This window comes from Phaethon aethereus (genome assembly GCF_964289735.1).
Source record: "Phaethon aethereus genome assembly, chromosome: 16".
NCBI classification, from domain to species: domain Eukaryota; kingdom Metazoa; phylum Chordata; class Aves; order Phaethontiformes; family Phaethontidae; genus Phaethon; species Phaethon aethereus.
Window position 1 is genome coordinate 10,309,382 of NC_138592.1, and position 22,432 is coordinate 10,331,813.

The 22,432-nt window shown below is 38.4% G+C and overlaps 1 protein-coding gene across 1 annotated transcript in view; it reads right to left on the bottom strand.

The window, feature by feature from the left end:
• The window catches only part of NCOA3 (nuclear receptor coactivator 3), a gene marked incomplete at its 3' end in the record, with an annotated part of 60,931 nt that extends 49,029 nt beyond the window's left edge, over nt 1–11,902 (bottom strand). Inside the window, exon 1 of the mRNA XM_082007164.1 lies at nt 11,883–11,902. The remainder of the gene's footprint in view (nt 1–11,882) is intronic.
• Nucleotides 11,903–22,432: the final 10,530 nt, after the last annotated feature.

The following is a 22,432-nucleotide window of genomic DNA, read 5'->3' on the forward strand; positions in this document are numbered from 1 at the left end:
AAATCTTGGTAGCGGGAGAAAATTCTAAAAGGGCAGCTCCAAAGCCGCAGGTTGCAATTCCACCCTAGGTAAAATGGGGAGATGTAACCAACCTCAAAATCTAGTCTGAATAAACACACAGAATAAAACAGTGTAGAATTCAGTAGTTTATCTTCAGTTTGCGACTGCTCATTTATTGTTTTTTGGTTACAAAAGGCACTGGAGAGTATCCCTGATACCCCTCTTTCTGGCCATTGTCATTAGAAGTAAAAGTTACACTAGTGATTTTCTCATGATCAACAGTTCGCTCTCAGTAACAGTCTTCAATAACGTGTGCCCCCCCCACCAAAGGAGGATACTTTGAGGTTACAGGATTTATAAATCCAGTGAAGTTTGTGTTTCTTTAGCTTGAGTCAGCGTTCATTTTTTGCCAGCTTCCCACCCTACTGCTGGCATATGCAGTAATATTTTTAGAGATCACCATTTCTGACTCTAAAAGGCACGCGCACCCAATGTTACCACAATGCAATCGTGCAACTGTTCAAGAGAAGCCTTGCAGATAGAAACCTTTAAATGACACTTCAGAAATAGCATTTACAAACGATTCTTAAGTTCCTAGCAGTTGTTACTCTTCTTTCCTTTAGAAAAGCATTTATCCCATTTCACTGTGATAAGCAGTATGATTTGCAGCTTCAGTGCGGCTCCACTGTGAAGGCAGACAAACTGCCATGAGAAGTGAGAAGCAGACAGGATGCACACGGGCACAGGGAGGACAAAACAAAGAATCACAGAGAGTGGGGAAAAATAAACTGTGTAATAGCGGCTGCTTGGGAACACTAGCTGGAACAAACACGGAGGCCACCAACTATCATTACAAGCGCATGTTTCTTTTGCAGTTGCAAGGAGAATTGCACACAAGAGGGGGCAGGGGATCAGCTATTAATAATATTATATTCATTGTTCCCTTGATGCTGCTGGCAACGCTTCAGGAGACTCCCTCAAATCCCAGATAAAACTGCAGCGAGAACAGCAGCACTTCGAGAAAAGACCCACACCAAACCTTCACGATCTTGTCCTACTACGCTAACACCGCCCTAAGCTAAACACTTAACCGCTGCACTGCTTAGTGAAGTGAATTTAAAAAAAAAAAACAAACCCAAATCACAGCAGTTGAGGGTTCCTCCCCACCCTAATCTCTGATTAGGAAAACGAACAGGCTGTATAAATCTGATGAAACAAGAACAAGCCACTACAGAGGTGAAAACATCAGCCTGAAGTAGTCGGGAATCAAGTTTCTTCGCTGAGGAAGAGTTGTGAATGTTATCTCAGAGTCAGGTGTTGAGTGACTCCTGATTAAGTGGCACTTAACATTGGGCAAGTTTCACGTTCCAGCGGGAGCAGCAGGCCGGTACCTGCGCCTGGGGGAGGGCGAAAACGGCAGCCCATGCAGTAAAGTAACAAAGTCAGCTTTTCTTTTGTCAGTGAAGAGACAGACATGTTTAAGGGGAAAGAAACGTGGATTAACCAAATCTCGTATTCATTCTTCATTGAAAACGTAATGCTGCTTTAATTTGTCTGGCTTGGCAAAGCTACAGAGGGAAGGTGAATTTTCTCGACCACAGCTACTTTTTGTGACAAACTCCGTCGAGTAGGAAGAGTGACAGACACTCTAATTAGGTCCAGAATTAGAGTCACCCAACCTAAATAAAAATTCCTAACGTTGGCTACCATGGGCCTCTGATACTTTTCAAGTTGGCAATGAAGTTCAGCTGGCACCGCTTGTGCCTCAGACTGAACAAATACATTCTTTTGATTAAGGAAGATACAGAAGAATAGAAAAACAGTTACAGTTATGTAAACATGTATGTAACACACCAACTTACGAACTGAGTAGGAATGAGACATTTCCACCTCGGATTTCAGTAAGGAGAAACCAATCTTTCCAGAAAACACCACGTTTATTCAGCAGCGGCCCTCGCTGCAGCCAGTGACTCATCCTCCCGTCCCCGCTTTCTAATTAGCCGTCATAGCGTCAAGTTGGTGGTTGGTTTTTTGTTTTTAACCACACAAAAAAACATCTTGGAAGTTGAAAAATGGACGCCTACTGTTTACTGACCAGAGTTTTAGAAGCTGGCTGGCACCAGCAGTCCCGCTTTACCGTTAGCTCGACACGCAAACTACTTGCTTGCGCCCGTCCTCCCCCCCTCCCTCGGAGAGGCTGCATGCGGCACGGCACGATCACAGAGAATAAATACAGGAAGGGGGGGGGGGGGGCCGGAGGGGGGGGGGAACTAGCCCTCCGCTCTTGGCAAGGGGAAGGCGTTCCACAAGAACTGCGACAGGGTCAAAAGTTTACCGTGGTTTCAATTTCACCTTTGCGCAACCAATGAGCGGCGGCGGCTGCAGACCGAGCGGCGGCCGCGCGGCCCTTAACTCCTTGCGGCCCGGCCCCGCCCGGGGGCAGCCGCAGCCGCTCCTCGTGCCGCGCGGGCCCGGCGGCGAAGGCCGGGCCCAGGCGGCCTTCTGCTCCCCCCGCTCCGCTCCCCTCCTTCCCTTCGAGCAGCCTCGTGCGAGCGGAGCGTCTCCTTTAGCGTGGAAGTAAGAGCGAACAGGAGCTGTGGAGCAGCAGTGCGCCCCCGAGTCAGAAGTGAAGAGCTACGGGAAGGGGCCCCCTTCCCCCCATTTTAGTTAAAAGCCAGGTCAGTAATATGAGGGGCAGGACTGATACTAGGCCCTATCAAAGCAGCACTGAATTATGGAGCTGTAAGTGACAGCAGGGAGGTTGTGCTGGCAAACAGGAAAGCGCGACCTTGCGAAAGGGGAGGGAGGGAGAACACCAGCACAGAATTGTCGGAAAGGGTTCCAAAGGCACAGTCCAGAGCTGCAGTGATTTACTTTACTTCTTGTCAAAGGAGGAATAGGCCTTGCTCTGGCATAAGGCTGGGCAGCCCAAAGAGTACCGCTGCACACTGTCCAGTCCCCACAGTACCATTAATAATGCTCCGCTTGAAGATGTTGACTTCAAAACAAGTCATCCTCCATCTACTCCAAGAAGCATGGGCAGTAAAGTTGTGGCTCTTGGGTACAGAGATCATCAGCACTTCACTGTCTTGCACAGGAAAACAAGTAATCCCTAGCCAGAGAAGTAGAAAATGGTCTGGACACGAGACGTTTGTGATAGATTGTCTTGCTTTGGTACAGGAAAAAAAAAAGATGCATCTTGGTCTCCACTCACTTTAAGGTTACAGAACTAGAGGAAAAACATGTAACAGGCTTCTTGTTCTGTCATCTCCTAGTCAGTAGTTCTGGTTTAAAATTTTAATGGAGATAATTACAACACAAGCTTTCCAGAGTCAAAATATCATCACTAGCACTGCACATTCATCTCAGGGACTACTGACTCAGTGAAATAAGTCCATTGTGGGATACCCAAAATCTGTGCGAGCACCAGTTTTATTCTCTGGGAGATTGATAAAAATGCTGACAACAACAAATACTGAATAACACAAGCTATGACTGTGTTTCAGCATCCACTTGATCTTCCAAAGTCAGTGTCAACCACACTTAAGCACAGAGCACAACAGATGTATCACCTCTTCATTGGCCTTGCAGACTACAAGGGAAGAGGACTAAAGCACTCTAAGTAAAGATGCACATGAAGAGTTCTCAGTTTGGTGCAGTAACAGACAATATAGTATGAGGCAGCATGGAGTGAAGTGTATAAAGCATGTAGTTAAGGCAAATCCAGTAGCAGGGTAACCTAAGAGTATGTTCAACACAGCAGAAAGGGGTAGGGTTACACAGATCTTGAAATTAATGATTAGCAACTCTGACTTGATACCAAGCAGAATGGCAAGTCATTGCATACATTTGGAAGGTAAACAACATGGAATTAAACTGTTCCAAAACAGGCAGCAGTCAAGTCAGAAAGTGCTTGGGAACATGTATGTTAGCCTCCTCAGATCTCCAAGACACTGCAGAAAGAATGACAAGAATCTGAATATAATTGTGAAGAGGTAAAATGAGTAAATATGCTATCGACATGCAGAAGATGTTTATGCTTAAGATGCCAGTTAAAGCAGAATTCCGTTTTCCAAACCCTGAAACCAAACAGATGGTAGTGTTTTCAAGATAATGCACATGACAACCTAAGGGAAAAAAACATTAGTCAGGTGGCAGCTATTACTAATTCTCCAGAAAAATGCAGTTTGAAAATTGGTAAATTATCTTACCCTAGAACCTTAAAGGCTTTCACAGCATTTTGTAATGACTAAAGATATTCTGGTCTCAGCCCTCTCTATAGGTCCCAAGAAAGGATAAAAGACAGATAGTGTTACAAACAGCTATGCCAAGCTGAAAATACTGCCAATCTTCTCTTTGCAACTCAATTCACTAAATAGTTTTGTGCAAGAAAATAATCATGCAGAACTCTTAAAACCTGCTTCAGGAATAGTCAACAACTCAATTTAAGACTAGCCAATGAAAAGTAATTTCCAGCTAGTGGGCAAGGTCAAACACAGATTTTTTTTTTTTTTTTGAACAGGCACAGGTGGATTCCTTTCTCCATCTATGCAAACAGGCATAGCAGCTCAATACAGCTGCTATGAGGTTGAGTTTAATGCATTGAGAGCTGCTAACATAAGATGCAGTGATTAAAATACAACAAATTCAGGAAGTTAAAGGCATCATGCAAATCTTAGCTGATTGAGATCATGCCCTACCACCAAGCTTTTCTACTCTAGTTCAAAAATGGTGAGACACCCATGAAAATGCTATCAAATAACACTGCATTTTCATAGTTTAGCTATCTAAAAAACAGTTTTGCCAATAGTAATTTAAGACATTACATACATAAAAAGCTATTTTCCTCTCAGTAAAAACAGCAGTTCGTTTTTGTTTTTACCTTCTCTAAATACTGTGTCATTTTAGAGAAATTTTTTTAAATTGAGAGATCATAAATTCCCTTTCTATAAGATGGCCTCATTTTAAAAGAAAATGGATGCTATAAAATTTTACATCAAGTCAGCATGTTACCAAGAAGCTTTTCTGTGTGTTCTGAATTTGATTAATACAAGCCAAGGTCACTTCCTGAAAGATGCCTACCACTGCAGCTGCAAGCGAAGTACACTCCTCTGAGCTCAAAAGCTGGGGGATGGGAAGGCAACACTAGCAATGTCTACCACAGTCTCCAAATATACACTCATTACAAAACAAGTAATATTTAGAAGTGTTTACTAGATCACTACATAGGTAGCCTATTAACTGAAGTCTGAGTCTGTATAATCACATTTTCAAGACAAAAAAATTCAATGATGTACCAGCATGTCTGCAAAAAATGAATAATCCTGAGGACCCTTTACTGAACTTTATGCAATTACCTTGAAAATGTACTTCCCCCCCCCCCCCTTACAATGTATGTTTTATTATGCAGCTCATGAAGCTAGTAAGAGCCTGCCCTTGAATTAACAGCATGTCTCAGTCCTGCTGAGACTGTGAGGCTCCACCCAATCTACACTGTGTCCTATTCTGAAGCCATTTAGGAAAAACATCTTTCAGGAAAGCATGTAAGCTCTTTCCAGAGGTCTACAGCATGCATTTTTCCCATTTCTGAAGTCTATACCTATTGTTTACAAAACCAATTAGAAGTTGGCTGTGTTCACCTGTAATTTTAAAGATATTTTCAAAGTTATTTTTAAAACATGCCACATTTACATTATACACAAGGCCAAACAGATAGTTTCTTCCATTCCCAGACACAGTTAAAGCTTACAGGTCATGAAAATAAGACCCACACCAAACAAAAGCAAGCATTATTTTTTGCTTTTTGTATGTGCAAATAAAGATTCTATAATTTGAAGTACCAAACAGGGTGGGGGGGATAGGAATAGGAACAGATTGCTGAAAAAAACATTTACAGCCACACACCAACAGACATTTCCACAAGGGCATCTGTTAGTCTAGGAAAGGGGCCCTAGTGACTTTATTTATGAACACAGACACACTCAATTTAATATAGTTCATCTTTTAAGACAGCCTTGATATACCCAACATTGCAACTAAAGTTTCATACTAGGCTAAAGTTAGGAGGATCTACTGAATGAAAGTTAATTTTGTCAAAGTGGTGCACTAAAAAGAAAAGAACATTGCTGGGTTTGGGTGGGCATCTTTGCCCAAAATAGAAAAAAACACCAAGGCATATCATTACCTATGCAAGCACAGCTACATCTGTGGTTAAGGATGCCTAACTTTTTCCATCACAGAAGCCTGTTTTCTAATTCTTCAATGACTGTCTCTCACATACCCCTCAGAACTACTTTTGGTGGAAGACTTGAATAAAATTGGTTCTAACATTTAAAACCAGAGTAGAGAATTCAGTTGCATAAAATACAACCTTTTATTCAGTCCAAGAAGTTAAAGCTTCAGAAGAGAAACTGATCAAATATCTGAACAAGCTAAACTTCATCTTGCTGCTCCAGTGATGATATCTGTAGAGACAGTTAAGAGCCTTTAATGTCTTTGAACATGCTCGGTTTTGTTTTAAACTACTTGCCAAGGCCCTCAAGTATTTTATCTAACCAAGTAAGCTTTGTCACTGCACAGCTCCTCCATGCTGACAGGACAGAACATGCTTTATCACCATATTATGAAGACCAAGAACAGCTTCTCTATAAACCTGCCAGCTATGAAGCAGTTAAAGTGCCTGGCAGCCCAGCAGCTAGTGAACAGGGACATTTTTCTAGGTTATACTGCCCCACCCATCCACAAAACATGAGGCAGCAGCAGGATCAAGGGCTTAGCAAAGGCCACCCTTCCCCCCCAGTGAAGATCCCAGTTGAAACCACAGATGGAGGTCTCAGCCAGTAATGCTCAAAGACTATGCTCCTGCCCCACTGGTGGCTAGCCAATGTAGAAAGCACGCTCAGTCCAGTGACAAGAGTGGTGTCGATCTGCTCTGTGGGATTACAGATGACAACTTTGCTGGCAAACAGAGTAGAACTTCCTTATAGTGAATTATACTATGTTTTCCATATGTGTTTTAAAGGTATACAAAAAGTTACACTGAAAATAGTACGGTTGTGAGGTCATTCAAAAAATTTAAAATAGTATTGCCTACTCCAACTCTCAACACTTCTTCCTTTAACCCTTGTTGTGCATACTGAATTAAGCACATTGCTATGTAACTGCTTATTAGACTCTAGATGGTACTGGCACCCATCAGTTCACAGAAAAGACTACCATAGACTTACTTACATCTGTTGTATCATCTCCACAGTGCGTTACTATTTCAGCAACCATGTTGCCTTACTATGAAGTGATAGATAATGGCCTCATAAACAGAGAGCTGAAGTCTGTCAAGGACCTGTATCCTAATTTGGCCTTTGCCCAACATGGGTAATAGGGAGTTTCAGTGACATTCAAGTTAGGACACATACTTTTTTTCCTATGGAGAGTAAAAAACACTGATATATACTGTCTTGATTATGACAGATCGCAATTTCCAATTAGGAATATTCATTTAGAGCAGACTTTAAACTGGCATTTAAATCACTGGTTTAACTGTTGGAAATATTTACACCCGTCAGTAAGGAGGGGCACATAAGCGGGAAAGAAACACAGTCCATAAATCATGTTGACTTGCCTTAGGCACACTTTGCTAGTTAGCAGATGCAGTACTTACAGACATTTATTTATATGTTTGCACAAGAACTAAGCTATAGAATTACTATCAGTAAATATATTATTTTATACTGTAAACCAACTCATTTGAATCAAAGCTCTGGATACAATTTTAAAAATGTAGATTCAGATTCTGAAAAAGTGCCTGAGTGCCATGGGGAGGGAGCAGGGGCAAAGGCAGCTATCCATTAGAGGTTTCCATATCACATATGCACAGACTCACACAAAACTGGCTTCAATGGGAGTTAAATGCCTGGTGTGCTAGAGTGCTTTTGAGAATTCCACTTGGTATCTCTTTTCATCAGGCTACTAAAATAGAAATTTTTTTAATTTTATTGAAAAACACGCATCCCCTTTGCTTTTAAAATTAGATCTTGTTATCCTCTGATCTAATAAGAGGCCTGTTAATGAAGTTTCCTGATTTTTTTGGTGCAACTAGACTCTCAAATTTGAGAGTACAAGATCAGAGACTAAAAACAAAAGGAAGTTACTGAAGAAATGAAATCAAAATAGTTTAAGTTTTCCCTGCATAGTATCAGTACTTATATACAATTTACTTTATTGTAATGAGTAAGTACAGCTACGTAATGCAAAGGTGACGTTTCTAAAATACAGTTTGACCTTGAAATATGGAAGTGTTCCTAGCTCAGTGCTGTAATTAAAATCTAAGTTTGAGCGTACACAGGTACACTTAATATGGCTGCAAGAGATGTCCATTTAGTTCAACACAAATGCTTACCATTCAAAACTTGAAGTGACAGTTGTCTATAGTATACCAATAAATCTAAGCATTTCATTAGTTAAAAATCCCCTTTCCTCTATTTTTTCATATACCTTACTATATTTCATATTTATAGTGACTAGAGATTAGTAAAATACCTTCAGGTAAACTGCAAAATAAAGGTGGAATGGAATCACACCCAAATTAGGTTAATTTGTCTCTCCACAGTACAGTCAGGTTATCTTGTTGTATTTCAAGTGTTGCCCATCTGCTGTGTACCAATGGTTGTAACAGAGCGTCTGATAAAAATTACTGCACAAAACTGAAAGCTGTAATGCTGTTTTGCACATCACTGAGAATCAAATCTTAGATTTCAGGGGTCAATTATTTAAAAATCAAGCTAAAACAGAGGAGGAAGAAACCCCAAAGGTTGCTGTCTCTGTTCAATGCGATACAAACCAGAAAAATAGCATGTACAGAGACATTATACACTGGAGAGTCACAGAGTCTCCTCTGAGGCCTACAACAAGAGGGCAACAGGCAAGCTTTGCTACCCACAAGTTAAATTTCAGTTTTCAAGTAGTGCTTGAACATAGGAACCAGTTCCAGCCAGCCTGTGGAATTCTCTATCCTAGGAGACTTTCAAAACATTACTGCAAACCCTGACGAACCAGCTTTAACTTTGTTTGCAGTGTTTGGATTGATGCTAGCATAATTTCTCAATGATTTTCAGTGAAACATTGTTATCAGAGAATTATGTACTATAGCCCAATGATAAACCGGTACCATTATGACAATGGGCTACTAAGAAAAGACGGTGCTTTACAATTGATCCTACTTTTATCTTAATTCTAAGATGTATTACTACATTCTTCTTAGTACTGATTTAAGCAGGTATGTTTTATTAATCTCATGTACTCTTTACATTTTGCATACATCCATTAATACTCGCATCTTTACTGAACACAAAGTATGTATTCCTGACCACAGCATTAATTCCTACCACCAAGGATTTTTTTTTTTTTTTAATGAGAAAAAGCAACATGCTTTTGAATAAGGCTCTCAACGCCCTGTTTTTTGGGGGGTTTTGTCCAAACTTTTCTATTCTTTGCAAAAATTTCCATTGCATAAAAACCTTATGCTTCTAGATTTTCTAATGTTCTATTAAAGAAGCAATACATTCACTTTCATTAAAAAGACATTCTTCAACAAATCTCACAGTAAGCTCCCTAGGATCCCTGCAGCAGGAAAAAAAAAAACAGTTTTGCTCACCAAAGTTTTTATACAAACTTTATACAAACACTGATGTTTATCTGCAGAACTCTCCAAAATTACACTACCTTCATTAGCACAGAAATTCCAAGTAATTTCAGGAAGATTTGCAGCCATTCTGGAAGTTAGTACAAGAGGTCAGTGACTGCCAAAAACAGAAGAAGGGATCACATACTTCCCCTTAAAGTGCCAAAAACGTTTGTAATGTTTTGTTTCAGATCCATTTCTTCCTTGTTTGTAGGATAAATGGCCAAGTAGTTGTGTAGTTTCACAACATTAAGAAGCAATGTTTTGTATTTTTATATAGTGCACTGGAGGAAATGCCAGGACAGAGCTGTTGGATTTTTTTATTATTACTTTTTCTTAACTGCATTGTATCTATCTTTCCCATACAAGTAGACCAACTGAATTGTATCTTACATTCAATAAAACCCTGAGCTGGGGAACCATTGTTTGAGCATGTCTGCCAATGAGACATCCAAGATGCATCCACCATGATTTAAACAACTCATGTTCTCTTACCACACTTTCAAGTCATTTTGCAGTTTAATTCAAAGTTTAACTTGACACTAAGCTTTGAAGTTAGCATTCAGCCACACCTCTGCACTGGGATAATTTTATATTAGCATCTGGTAAGCATATAAAACATGGCAACTAGCTGACTAGCACCAGTCATGCATTTATGTCATACAACTGGAGTATAACCAGCTATACAGCATAGTTGATTCAATGTGTTTTCTTGTCAGTAAAGACAACACTGCATTTGTTAAGTGACCTTCTATTACAGTACATCACCTTTACATGGAACTATTAAGAGAAAGGGAAGTTATGTTCAGTAACACCACAGTCAGAATCTTATATTCTTGGGCCTTGTCAAAATTATGAAGAGTTACTAATATTGTCTCTAGGCATGGCATGGCTTGGCTTTAATATTCTCTTTTTAAAGCCCGCTAAGCATTTTTAGTATACTTGAGCATCCATTGAAAATTCAGAGAGCTACAGAACCTTACCTACACTTGAGCTTTCACCAATAGGAAGCTTACTTTGTTAAAGTTTCATATTGACAAAGCCTATAAATAACAGCATACATACGATAACAGGATAAACACAGCATACCATGGAGGGAACACAAGAAAAGAGCATACAAAACTTAAGTCTGATGTCATTAGTTCTGTCTTACAGAATAAAAATGCTGTGATTTACTTTTTTTTCCATTGCAAGTAGATTTATGACAGACAATATGCTTAGGCAAGTGTCTCCAGTCAAGAGCAGAAGTTATTTATCCCTTCTCTCCACCACATATTACTTACCTCAGTGCATCATCTACCTGCAAATCATCGCTTAGGAACTGCAATGTTTTAATGAGCACAGCTATCTGAAACAGAACACAATCTATGCTTGGAAGAGATCATTCTCCAAAGGTTTTCCTTCCACTGTCTCCTTTCATTTTCTTCATCTTGCTTTAACCTTACTTTATTCTAATCAAGCCAGCTCACTTGAATTTTATCTCAGGGCACCTGATAAACTACAGAGCAAAGAGGTTGATCTCATCACAAGAGGTTATTCTGAAGGAGGTGCTTCCTTTCCTGAGACCAAAATCCCACTGAACGGAACGTCCAGACAAGTTATCAGTTTCAGTACTCTCCAGCAACAAGTGCAGAGCTTGCCACATTAATCTATTTGAGTATTGAAGGCTAAATTGGTTATCCCAGAAGTTATGACAAAAAAGCAAACAAAAACCACTAGTGATTAGCATCATACCCACTGTGGGCCCAAAATAGCTTTAGCTAAGAAATCTCGCTTCATCACCATGGTTTCAAAAGAACTGTTCTGAGCAAAGTATTCACATCATCGGTTACTTCAGAAAGAAGAAAACTCTAGTAACAGTGATACAGAGGATTAAAAACTAAAGGCAGATACGTACACAGAAGGATGCTACCACTCCATCCCACAACTTTTAAGAGCAGCATCCTTTAATGGCCCAAGTATCCCCCAAAGGCCTATTAGCTTTAGGTAGTATCATACATACCATGCACTTCCTCAAGTTTAAGGGACATGTAGGAGAGCAAACTATACACAATATTAATATAGAACATAAGGAAATACCTTTATTTTTCTAAGGGAATTGAAATTATTTTCTCCCTTTTCCTAACCCTGCAAATACACATTTTCCCTGGATCAATTCTCATAAATCAAAGTAGTCCTAGACAATTAAGTCAAACAGAAGACTTACCTAGCACAGTGTTCTCTCTCCAACAGAAGCCAGCAGGAATGCCTAGAAGGAAAAAGGTAAGCATATGAACATGTTTCAGCATACTCTCAAACTTCACAATCCACAGCTCAGGAATTTCCTGGTTCAAAAAAGGACTTAGTTTCCCAGCAGCTGGATTTCTCTTCTATATAAGTTTCTTATTGAAGCCATGAAAATTAATACAGCTAAAATACTCTGTAGCATTCAGTGTAAAGCTTAACTACATAACTATGTTAAAGTATCAGGTTTTTATTTTTAATAAGGAACAGAATAAATGAAATGGCTGAAGAGGAAAACAGTTTTTTTCCTGTTGACCTTCTGTGACACTTGTGGTTATTTTGTATAGATCCACCTTGTACTCTCAAGCAAAAAAAAAAAAAAAAGATGGCTGAGAAGTGCTGGCAAATTCTGTTTCTCATTAAAAAAAAAGTTAGCTTTGATCTTCAAAAAATACAGTGAAAGCTAAAGTCCACTATACTCCTTTTGATACGGCATAGACCAGAGTTTCTGACATTCAAGAGGAAGTCATAATATGACTGTATAATGATATGGTATTTTCAATTTTGTGTTCTTTTTCTTCACTGGCAACTCACAATGCTCAACTTTTTGAACACTACTTAGCACTAGTCTGTCATTTTGACAGAATAATTAATACAGATATTTTTATTTTTTTTACTGAGTGGAAAAAAAAAATGGGTAAAAACCTATTAAGTTATAGCAGGCCTGCTTCTCTCTTAAGTACACCACTAGACATAAACACAAAAGTTTCACTCTGAATAAGGACAAGTCTCCCTAATCAAGTGCTACGGATACATACTGCCACTCACCCAGAAGAGAAAGCTCCCTTAAATCACCATCTTTTCTTCTTCGGTGACCACCCTGACAGTGACTGTAATCATTACCTGTAGTTACCAAGTCTACATTCTTTGAGGACAAGAAGGAAAGATCAGAGGTAAGCAAGACACTATTAGGACCTACTCCCAGAACAAGTAGTATTAGAGAGAGGCGTTTTCTTTAAGAGTTGACCAAATCTTCATGCAATAAGCTTTGCAGAATTGTTCTAGTCAAGATCAGTCTTACACCTATAAAGTAAATAGCAAACTTATCCATTAAGTCAATAAATGAATTTACAATAAGCAGAATAAGGAAAGACCTACGTAAAGCCAAGCTCAAAGAACAGCGGAAACTTCTGTAAGGCTGTAGTAACAAACTCCATATAGTGAAATATCCAACCTGCCACACTGGCTTTATCCCAAGCCCAAGTAAACAAAACAAGTTTGTCTTAGGCTTTGACAATAAACACATTTCAGTTGTCTTATGTCTTCAGCAATATATTTTGTCTTTATGAACAAAAAAAATCTTAATAAGACTTAGAAATCCCATCTCCAAGCTTGAGCTTTGCATCAAATTTGTAGAGTAACATTTAGATAAGATATCTAAAAATGTAAACAAAATGACAGCAGTTTTATTTCACAATACACAGTTTATTTCAATACTTTTAATGAGTGAGAAACCAACTAAACAATACACAATTCACAATACAATCCTTGTAAAAGCTGGAAAAGATATTAAAGTTCATGTCAAGTTCAACGTGCTCTATTTTTAACTTCAGTCAAGTCCCTTCTCATTAGCAGTAACAATATTTGAGAAAGAATTAGGAGCAGTAGTTAGTTTGATATAGAAATTTATTTATTTATCTAAAAAATAATTTCTTAGCCCAACAAATTCAGTTAAAGTTATTTAGACCTAGACAATTAACATAATCTCCCATTGTCACAGTATACCAAATCAAGGCTTTAGAAAGTAGTATTTGCATTATATTATTTTTTCATAATCATTGTGTGATTCATAAGCATAAGTTTAATTCCAAAAATTTTTAAAGCCCACCAAATTCTGGACTTGCCCTTTGCTCTAGCTCACAGAGAAATGTAGTCTTCACACCCATACAGTTTTACACTAATGGAACAATTCCTTTAAGCACACCTTACTCATAAAATTTAGGATACTGCTCTAAGACCTGCTGAAGATACTTTTTAAAACATTTCACAAGATCAAACCCAGCCTCAACAATCTCATGATTGACCAGGAAAAAGCAGAGAGTTTACATAATAGTGAACTGAAAGACAGACAACATCTTTGAAAACAAGTCCAATACTTCTGCATTTCAAGGACACTAACAGATAGGGAAGAGGCATGAGCATCTGCTTGTCTTTAAGAGGTAACAAACTGGTTCTGAGCCCTCCTTTATGTGTGAGCTCCCATACCACATGAGATAGCCTTGTTTGGGGGCCAGAACTCTTTCAAGAAGAGCGAGCTACCTGTTTTTCATAGAGATAGTGTTAGCACTAGCAAATACCGTGACATTTATATGCATATGGCAGATATTGAAATCTTTCAGATGACCGCTAGTAAAACAGGGAATTAGTGTCCATCTGCATGTTATTTTACTGCACGTAAGCAATAACTTTCTCTGAGAGGATTGAACTGACTTCTGCCAATTCTGACATCAGTAACTTCTGCTCTGTCGTGGTAGATTTTAACTAATACAGAGCTTAACATTTCCAGGATGACAGTAATATCTTTGTAGCTAGAGCAATAGAAAACTGTTGTGGTAAACTTTTGTCTGGAGACAGTTTAGTCACATCTGGATATATGACAGTAAAATGAAGATAAACAAATTATCCCAAAGGAAAACAACCAAAACATCTTAATCTAGAAGCTGCATTTTCTGCTTATCTAAAATTATTAAAGCACTAAGTACTCTTTGTTTTATCTGACTCTCGATCTGTGCTTTGTCCTTCTGTTTCTCTAGCTTTTTGACAGAGATACGATCCAAGACTGCCAGTGCTGAGTGCAGGGAGTGAAGCAGATTCAAGATAATGCCACATTCTAGCAGACTCTGTGAAGAGATTGTTAGAATGAGGAAAGAACTGCTAAGATGGCTGCCAATGAAGGAATTTAAATTCATTAGAAATGCAAGTAAAGAGCTTTACATCTTAGGCTTTTTCCAGATTTGCTTCAAAAAAGTGCCAGTGGTACAATTTTTCTGGAAAACTAGGTGTTTTGGCCGAGTCTACTTGGTGTATCCTCTCATAACTTAAGTCTCATAAGTTAATAAAACTTTAATATTAAAGCTGCCTCATCTGTTCTGCAGAACATGTCTACAATATTGTTTTATCTAACAAATCCTAACGCAGATTCCTCCAGCTATGAAATATCAGCTATAAACTAACTGATGGTGGCCAATCTTGTATTAATAACTTAAGCAATTGCTTAATTGTGCTCCATGTCCCCTCAGGTTCTTGAAAGTAATATTGAAATGCATGAGGACTTCCTGTGAAAGTACAGAGAAGAGTGGGGCCTTTAATTCAGCATGAATATGCTAAAAATGCTGCCTTAGTATACTAGGCAAGTTAGAACATGCCAATTCGGCTGTATTCTTTTGTGGTGTTTTGTGGGTGGGGGTTTGTTTTCATTTTAGACTAACCAATAGCCCTAGCTGTATCCTACTGATGTAGCTGAAGTGTCTCTAGGGCTGTTAGTTACTTATTTTCTTCACTGTTAATGCTATGGAGCCAGCATAACTCTAGAAGAGAAAGACTCCATTTCACACACAGGTTTTTTTTGTTGGCATAGTGGGTTTTTGTTCTTTTTAACAATAACAGTACATTAAAATCTTTTCTAAGTGAATCAATCTGTGGTGAAGTGCCTTGCTAAGTTTATTTGTGGAGGAAAAAAAGCCTGGAAGATTTGCAAGTTTTTTATTATTCCAGAAAAAACAAGTCTAGACTGGATTGGAATTACTAAATAGCAAAGTCTCCGTAACAGAAGAAACTTTCAGGGGAGCGAGTATGACTAAAGGAAAGTATCCAACCTTTTGTTCAAAATATTACACTAGAAAGTTGAAACAGCCTTCGTTACTGCAAAGAAAAAACTTTTTAAAGTGGCTGAGGCACTTAGTGTAGCTAAACTTGAGTCTATTTTGGCTATAGTCAGTACATATACTTGGAATAAAACAGTTCCCCTGTCTTGGATCTTAGCTGGCCTGCTTTTGTTAGAAGATACCAACTAGCTGCATCCTCAAGAAGTTTGTAACAGCTGTGGAAGATCAGACTGTTTCTCTCATGAACTCTTGGACAGTTCTTAAATAGGAATAATATACTGTAAAATACCATGAAAAACACAGGTGTAAGGCTGACCCACTGACCCACAAGCTTAGCCTGTTCATTTTTGGAAAAATCTCTTGAGTGCACAATGAAATACAAATATAATTTTTCTCTTAAGCAGATAATTATTATCTGCTCTAGCATGATAGAGATATCTGCTCTGCAATGGTTTCTTTTAATGACATTTGCATAAATATGCCTTAGGTAGGCTTTGAAATTATCCTCTACCAGTAGTGTAGCCAAGATGTTGCTGTCATCAAGAATTTAATTTACAATCTGGATAAACTTACCATAGAGCTTGGCACAGGCTCACGGACCAGTGCAACAAGATAGCCATCCTGTGGTGGTACAGCTAGGGGATGGCACTGACAGCTTTGGGGTGGTAAGCCTGTACCTTCAGAATGCAAGCATGACCCTAGCAATTAGCAATGCAGATACCAGCCCTGTGGCTCAAATTATCTCTCAGTAAATACTTCCCCATGTGCAATTTCTTAGTTGCCTTTATTTTGTAGACAAGGAAGTGCTTGAATATGGCACTACTTCGTATCATGTGGAAATGACTTGTGTATCATGCCCTGGAAACCTCTGTTCTGTGGCACATGGTTCTTCTGTTGCTATGGCCTCACACTATAGCAATGGATACACAGTATTTTCATGCTATAATGTGTTAAAATTTGAACAGACTTCTTTCTTTAGACAAAAAGATACAGACAATTAACATGTCTTAAAGACCAACCCTTTTAACAACAGTTTGAATGTACAACTTTTTTCCACCCTCTTACTACAGTCTAGGCTTGTTTTACTGAGGGTGGAAGGAGAGTGAACTACTCACCTGATACCTTTAGCTCTTCTGTTTTTATTCTCTCCTTAAATATATGTATAACCTGTCAATCTAGAAAACGAAATACCAGCTCACCTATCATTTCTGTGAAGTACCAGTAGTATTCCAAGGCTGGAGCTCCTTGGGTTCTGTGGACAACTACTACTGAACATACTTGTATAAAAATTCCAACCAACCCCAACTCTTAAACATCTTGAAAACAATACTTAATTCTTGGTTATGTTTATTTAACAATAGACATCTCCAAATCCAGTTCTAGAGAATGGCGCCAAATCTAGATCATGCTATAGAAAGTGACTCCTGGCCCACAACTCCAAAGATGTTAACAGAAATGATTCCAGGGATATCTCTGTAAACTACTTCTTAGTACAACATATACAAAGCATGCACTTGGAAAATAACAGTATTCCCCAAACCTACAAACTAATCGGAAGTTAAAAAACAGATGTGTAGGGGAGACCAGCTAATACATGTTTTTGAATGGAAGGTAGAAAAACTTGGTCTGTTCAGTCTAAAAGCAAAAGGAACAATTAAATCGTCATGTGAATATGTTAAGTTGTCAAAACAAAAAGCTTATCACTTTGTGAAAGAGGTTTGAGATATTAGTCAGCCGTAATATCAACTGCTGAATCTAATGGCTGCTTCTGTTGCTATCATACTACTATTTTAGTCCATGAAATGATGCAAGAGAAAAGAGTAAAAGTTTAAATCCAAAAAGGAAAAAACAAACAAAAAGCCACATGAAACATGGTAGCTAAAAAAAAAAAAACCTAACAAAAAACCCCCTAGGTTTTTCTAGCCAGGTAACTATCCAAACCAAGGAAACAGCACTTCGTCATTCTAATCAAGTCAGTCTAGTGGATTCAATTTTACACATGTAGTATAATAGTATCTGTTGTAACCTCAGACGTAAGATCAACTTCATGAACACCCCCTTCTCTAGTCTTATGTCTGAATCGCCATGCATTAGACTGAAAATGCTGCTAAATGTATTTGACATTCTCCAACTACATCCACAGGCTTTAGATGTGAGAATGCATCTGGATGTCTCATAAAAGAAGCCCTTAAGCATAAGGAGCTCTGAATTCTCAACTCAGCATAAGCTTTCGCCACGTTGTCTAAATTTTCACCAATGTAGGCAGTCATTTTTGCACCATAAACTTCAGGCTTGGTCACCAATTTCTATTCAGGTTCTTCAGCTTCTTCAGGTTCTTTGGTTTTGTTTTTCTTTTAAATAAGACAATTTTCACATCATTGATACTAAATTGCTTATGATTTACATTTCAACTAAAAACTAAATCCACCCCTCAATGATTCTAGGAGTCTTTGAATATCTGATGGACAAATATACAGAGTAATTAACAAGAATCACCTTTCCCTCAACCCAAAAATAAAACACTGCTTGCATCCCTATTGTTGCTTTCTCAGAGCAGAATGGTAGTTTCCTGAATTGTTTGGTGTAGATATTTTGCTTAAGCAGCAAGCACTCCAGGCTACAACTGATGAGTGACCTTGAGACAGCTCTTAGAAGGCAGTTGCCATAGTAACACCACCACAAATGTGGTACATCCTCAGCTGACACCACCAATCTGGTGCAACAGATCCATAATAAGTACATCTACCCTGTATTAGTGTCTCAATATTTAAGGAGGAAGTTACTAGATTTTTTTTTTTTTTTTTTAGAATTCTTTCAAAAACCTCTTGTGCTGTGGTAGACACTGGATACTCTGTACAAATACAAGTGACTAAGCCCATACAAGTCCACGCAGTGTAAGAGTTAAAGTACCATAAAATAATGCACTACTGAAAGCTGAAGCTACTCAGCGTGTTAATCAAGAAGGCAATCCCTGGTCCAGGAGTCTACTGAAGAAACCTTGCAATAGCACATAAGAAAGAAAGAAAGTTTGTTGTTTTTTTCTCAGATTCTTTAATACAAATAAACTTTATGGAGCCCTGCCATGTCAAACAATGCAAAATGTGAGCACAGTGGATTATTTTTGCACACCAGAATAGTCTCAGTCTCACCTGTGCAACCTCGTCACCTTGAATAAACTTTCAAATCAGCTTGGCACTAAGGAATAGTGTTGACCCAAAGGGTTTTTCTCTATGTAGCATGCTACTAGTTCTTATGAGCTCTGGTAGAGGAAGAAAAAGGTGAATCATTACTGAAACGTCAATAAAAATGAAACATCTAGAATTGAAGAGTGCTAGTTAACAGAAACGTTTAGTAGAACTATTTCCGTTTAAAAGACAAAGGATTAATGAACAGATTAAGACAGTTAATTATAGCAACCTAGCAGTCAGATATTAAAGCTTACTTGAAAACTAAACTGCCATTTCAAGACCCATATTTTTCTTAAATTGAAACCAGCAGAAAGGCCAATCAGATAAGTTTCATAGCTTGTTGATGTTCAAGAGATTTCTATTATACGTAAAACATTTGTGTATTCTAATTAGAAACTCTGCCTCTGATAAAGTCAGCCCATTTCATGGGTTTGCCCTAATAATAAAGGAAAACATTTGTTGAACCTTCATACCAGTGGAATCTGTGTGTCAGCTAAGAGGTAATTCCAGTTAGAAGACATACACTTTAAAACAGGCTTTTGGACACTACTATCTAACAAGTCCAGTCCATACTTAGTTCAGTCAATCAAATACCTGCCCTGAAACCTGGCTGAGGAGCTCCTAACAGTATCCATAACTGTAACCTAAAAGGTAGACAGAGAACAGGAAAAAAGTTCCCAGACAATACTAAGCAGACATTCAACAGGACCCTAAATCCAAAAAACCATCAATTATTTTGGTGACTGTGTGTTATAGCACAATTACCAATCAAAAGGGTTCAGCTGTGTTGCTTCTGGAGGTCTGGAAACACCTTGGCTCAAAAAAGTGTTATTTGAGATTGAGGATCCTGTGAATTACTGTTATGTGCCACTCTTCCCACTTCCATCACTTCTGTGAAGTTGCAGGTAAGATGGCTATATTCTAAATTGACCTGTGTCCTATCACTCTGTGTACAGGCATTGACAGATTCCTTTTGAACAACTGTTCATATAAATTGAATACGTTTCTATTGAGCAATAGCTTTCTACAGTAATCATACTTTTATCAGAGTACATTAATTGGTCTTCAGCTTTGCACATAGTTGTTTATTTTGGCCTAGTTGTACAGGTTACCTTTGGAAACTATCTAGACCTAGACATGAAAGGCACTTCTGGAATAAAATAAGACATAGCTGTACACAAAACTTGTTCTGTACTGTCCTCCCCTCCCCTTGTTTTTGTCTCCATAAAACAAGCAAACCTGCAGACAAAAAAGTTTAACCTTGATTTTGTGGAAACAAAAGCAATAACTTAAATGACACTACAGATTATTAAGCACTGATTCTATAAATGCTTCCAAGTACGTCAATCTACACTGCAAATTCATTTAGAAACAAGTATCACAAGCTATTGAAGACCTTTACTGTTCTTAGTCCTTAACCTCAACCTAGAAACCATAAAGTCCCTTACCACCTAAGGTAAGGACCACTAATTACAACAGCATCAGCGAAACAAGCAATAAAAAAGTCTCTCATAACAAAAACTAATATATTCTAATCCTACAGTCCTGTTAAAAATCCTTCAACCCTAGACCCAATAGCATGGGGTTGCTGATCTTTTGAGTCTCTACAGAAGTTATCAATTTGATAGATTAATTCTACCCTAAATAGAGTTATTACAGTACTTGCCCCTTCCAGTACATTACCCTGTTCAGCAATATGTATATGCCTGACATTAGTAACAAGTACACAGTAAATGTTTGCAAGTTTCTCAACATCAGTTTTCAGATCAGCAATCAACATATCTACTTAATCCCTATTGACGTAAATGAAATTAGTTTTCCAATGCAGATACAACAAGTAAGGAACTACCAGTAATAATACATAATTAGGAGCTCCACCAACTCTTTCTAGTTATAGCCGCAGGGTAGACAAAGGGTGCTGAATTTCTCCTACACCCAAGTACCGCTTGAGTCTATCATCTATAACACCTTTGTTCCAGGAACAGAGTCTCTTACAGAAGGAACTCCATCCAGTTTAAACTTTGATATGACTGTGGCTGTTCCAGTCCCACGCTACCCATTCCCTTGCACTATTACTGGTATTTGTGCAACTAGGTGTAAGCTGACAGCCAGGAGTTGTCTGGGTGGTTTTGGGGTTCAGGGTTTTTTTTTTTTTTGTCAGGAGGGAAGGAATGGACAATTTTGTATTAAATCTGTTTGCTGACTGCAAGGGCCTCAGTCCCAGAGCAAGGCGAGGAGAGGTAACCGAAGGGAAGCACAATAGCCCTGACTTGGCTTGAGCAGCTGTGGAAGTGTACCACATTCCCTTGGAAGGACAGCATTCCACGGGAATGCTGTCTTTGCTGCATTTAAAGGGCTCTGGGTTTATATTTTCAATTAATACTGGAAAGAAGCAGTTTGTTGTGATGTTGCTTGCTTTTTGCACAATAGCTTAGCTCCCACCCCAGCATTTAAGGAAAAAAACCCTCAACCCATAATATAAAGGACTCTTTAGGCCCCAACCCAAAAGAGCATAAGTCAACAAATATCTGTAGTGACAGAAAGACAAGGCACATCCGAACTACAGAGTCCTCTAGATCTTGGAGAAAGGTCAGGGAGCCTCTTGGTAAACAAGAACTTAAACAAAAAAGAGCTTCAAGGTAGACAAATGAGGTTAAGCCTGTAGATGCCTTCAGTTTGATTTTCACCAATATATCCAAAGCTACAATAATTTCATAAATAACTATTAAATAAGTTTTAAAGTTAACTGTTTTACAAAAGAATAGGATTGGAACAGGGTATGTTTCCTAACATCTTTCTTCCTTTACTATATCAAAGATATGACAATTAAGATTTCTAGTTTAGCAACATATAGTCCTTATTGGAAACCCTAGTCTAGAATTACTATCGGAAGCAAGAAAAGACTGATTGTCACCTGCAAGTCATCATCTAGTAATAGTAACAGTTAACACAAACCATAAAACAAGAAACTGAAAGCAAGATTAATATAATCAATAGTTGATATCCAGCATGGGAGTGGTTTATGTACATTCTTACAAGTGAAAACATTTTTTCTTGACAATTCATTTTCAAGACGCATTTGCTCACCAAGTAGCTTGACGTTTCAGTCAGAACAAGATTTCTAACTGAAATTCCAGCAATATAAGCATGTCTGCATGTTATTAAAGGAAATAGTGGAAAATTTCACAGGCTGACATCCAGAATGTCTGCGGTTCCTTTTCATATTTCTTTCTCCTTGCAAAGCAGTTATTAGACCAGAACTTCAAAATTTTTTTTTAATCTTTTTTTTTTTTGGAGAGGGAAGCCTGGAAATTTCCACTGCTTTAAAAGATTTTTAATAAGCTTTCTCAAATGTACAGCTCAAACAACCTTACACTTCTGCCTAGTTGGAATCTTTTAAGTTTAAGCACAAGTTTCATCAACATAAAGCAGTGCTAAGATGGAGGGGGAAGGAAAAAGCT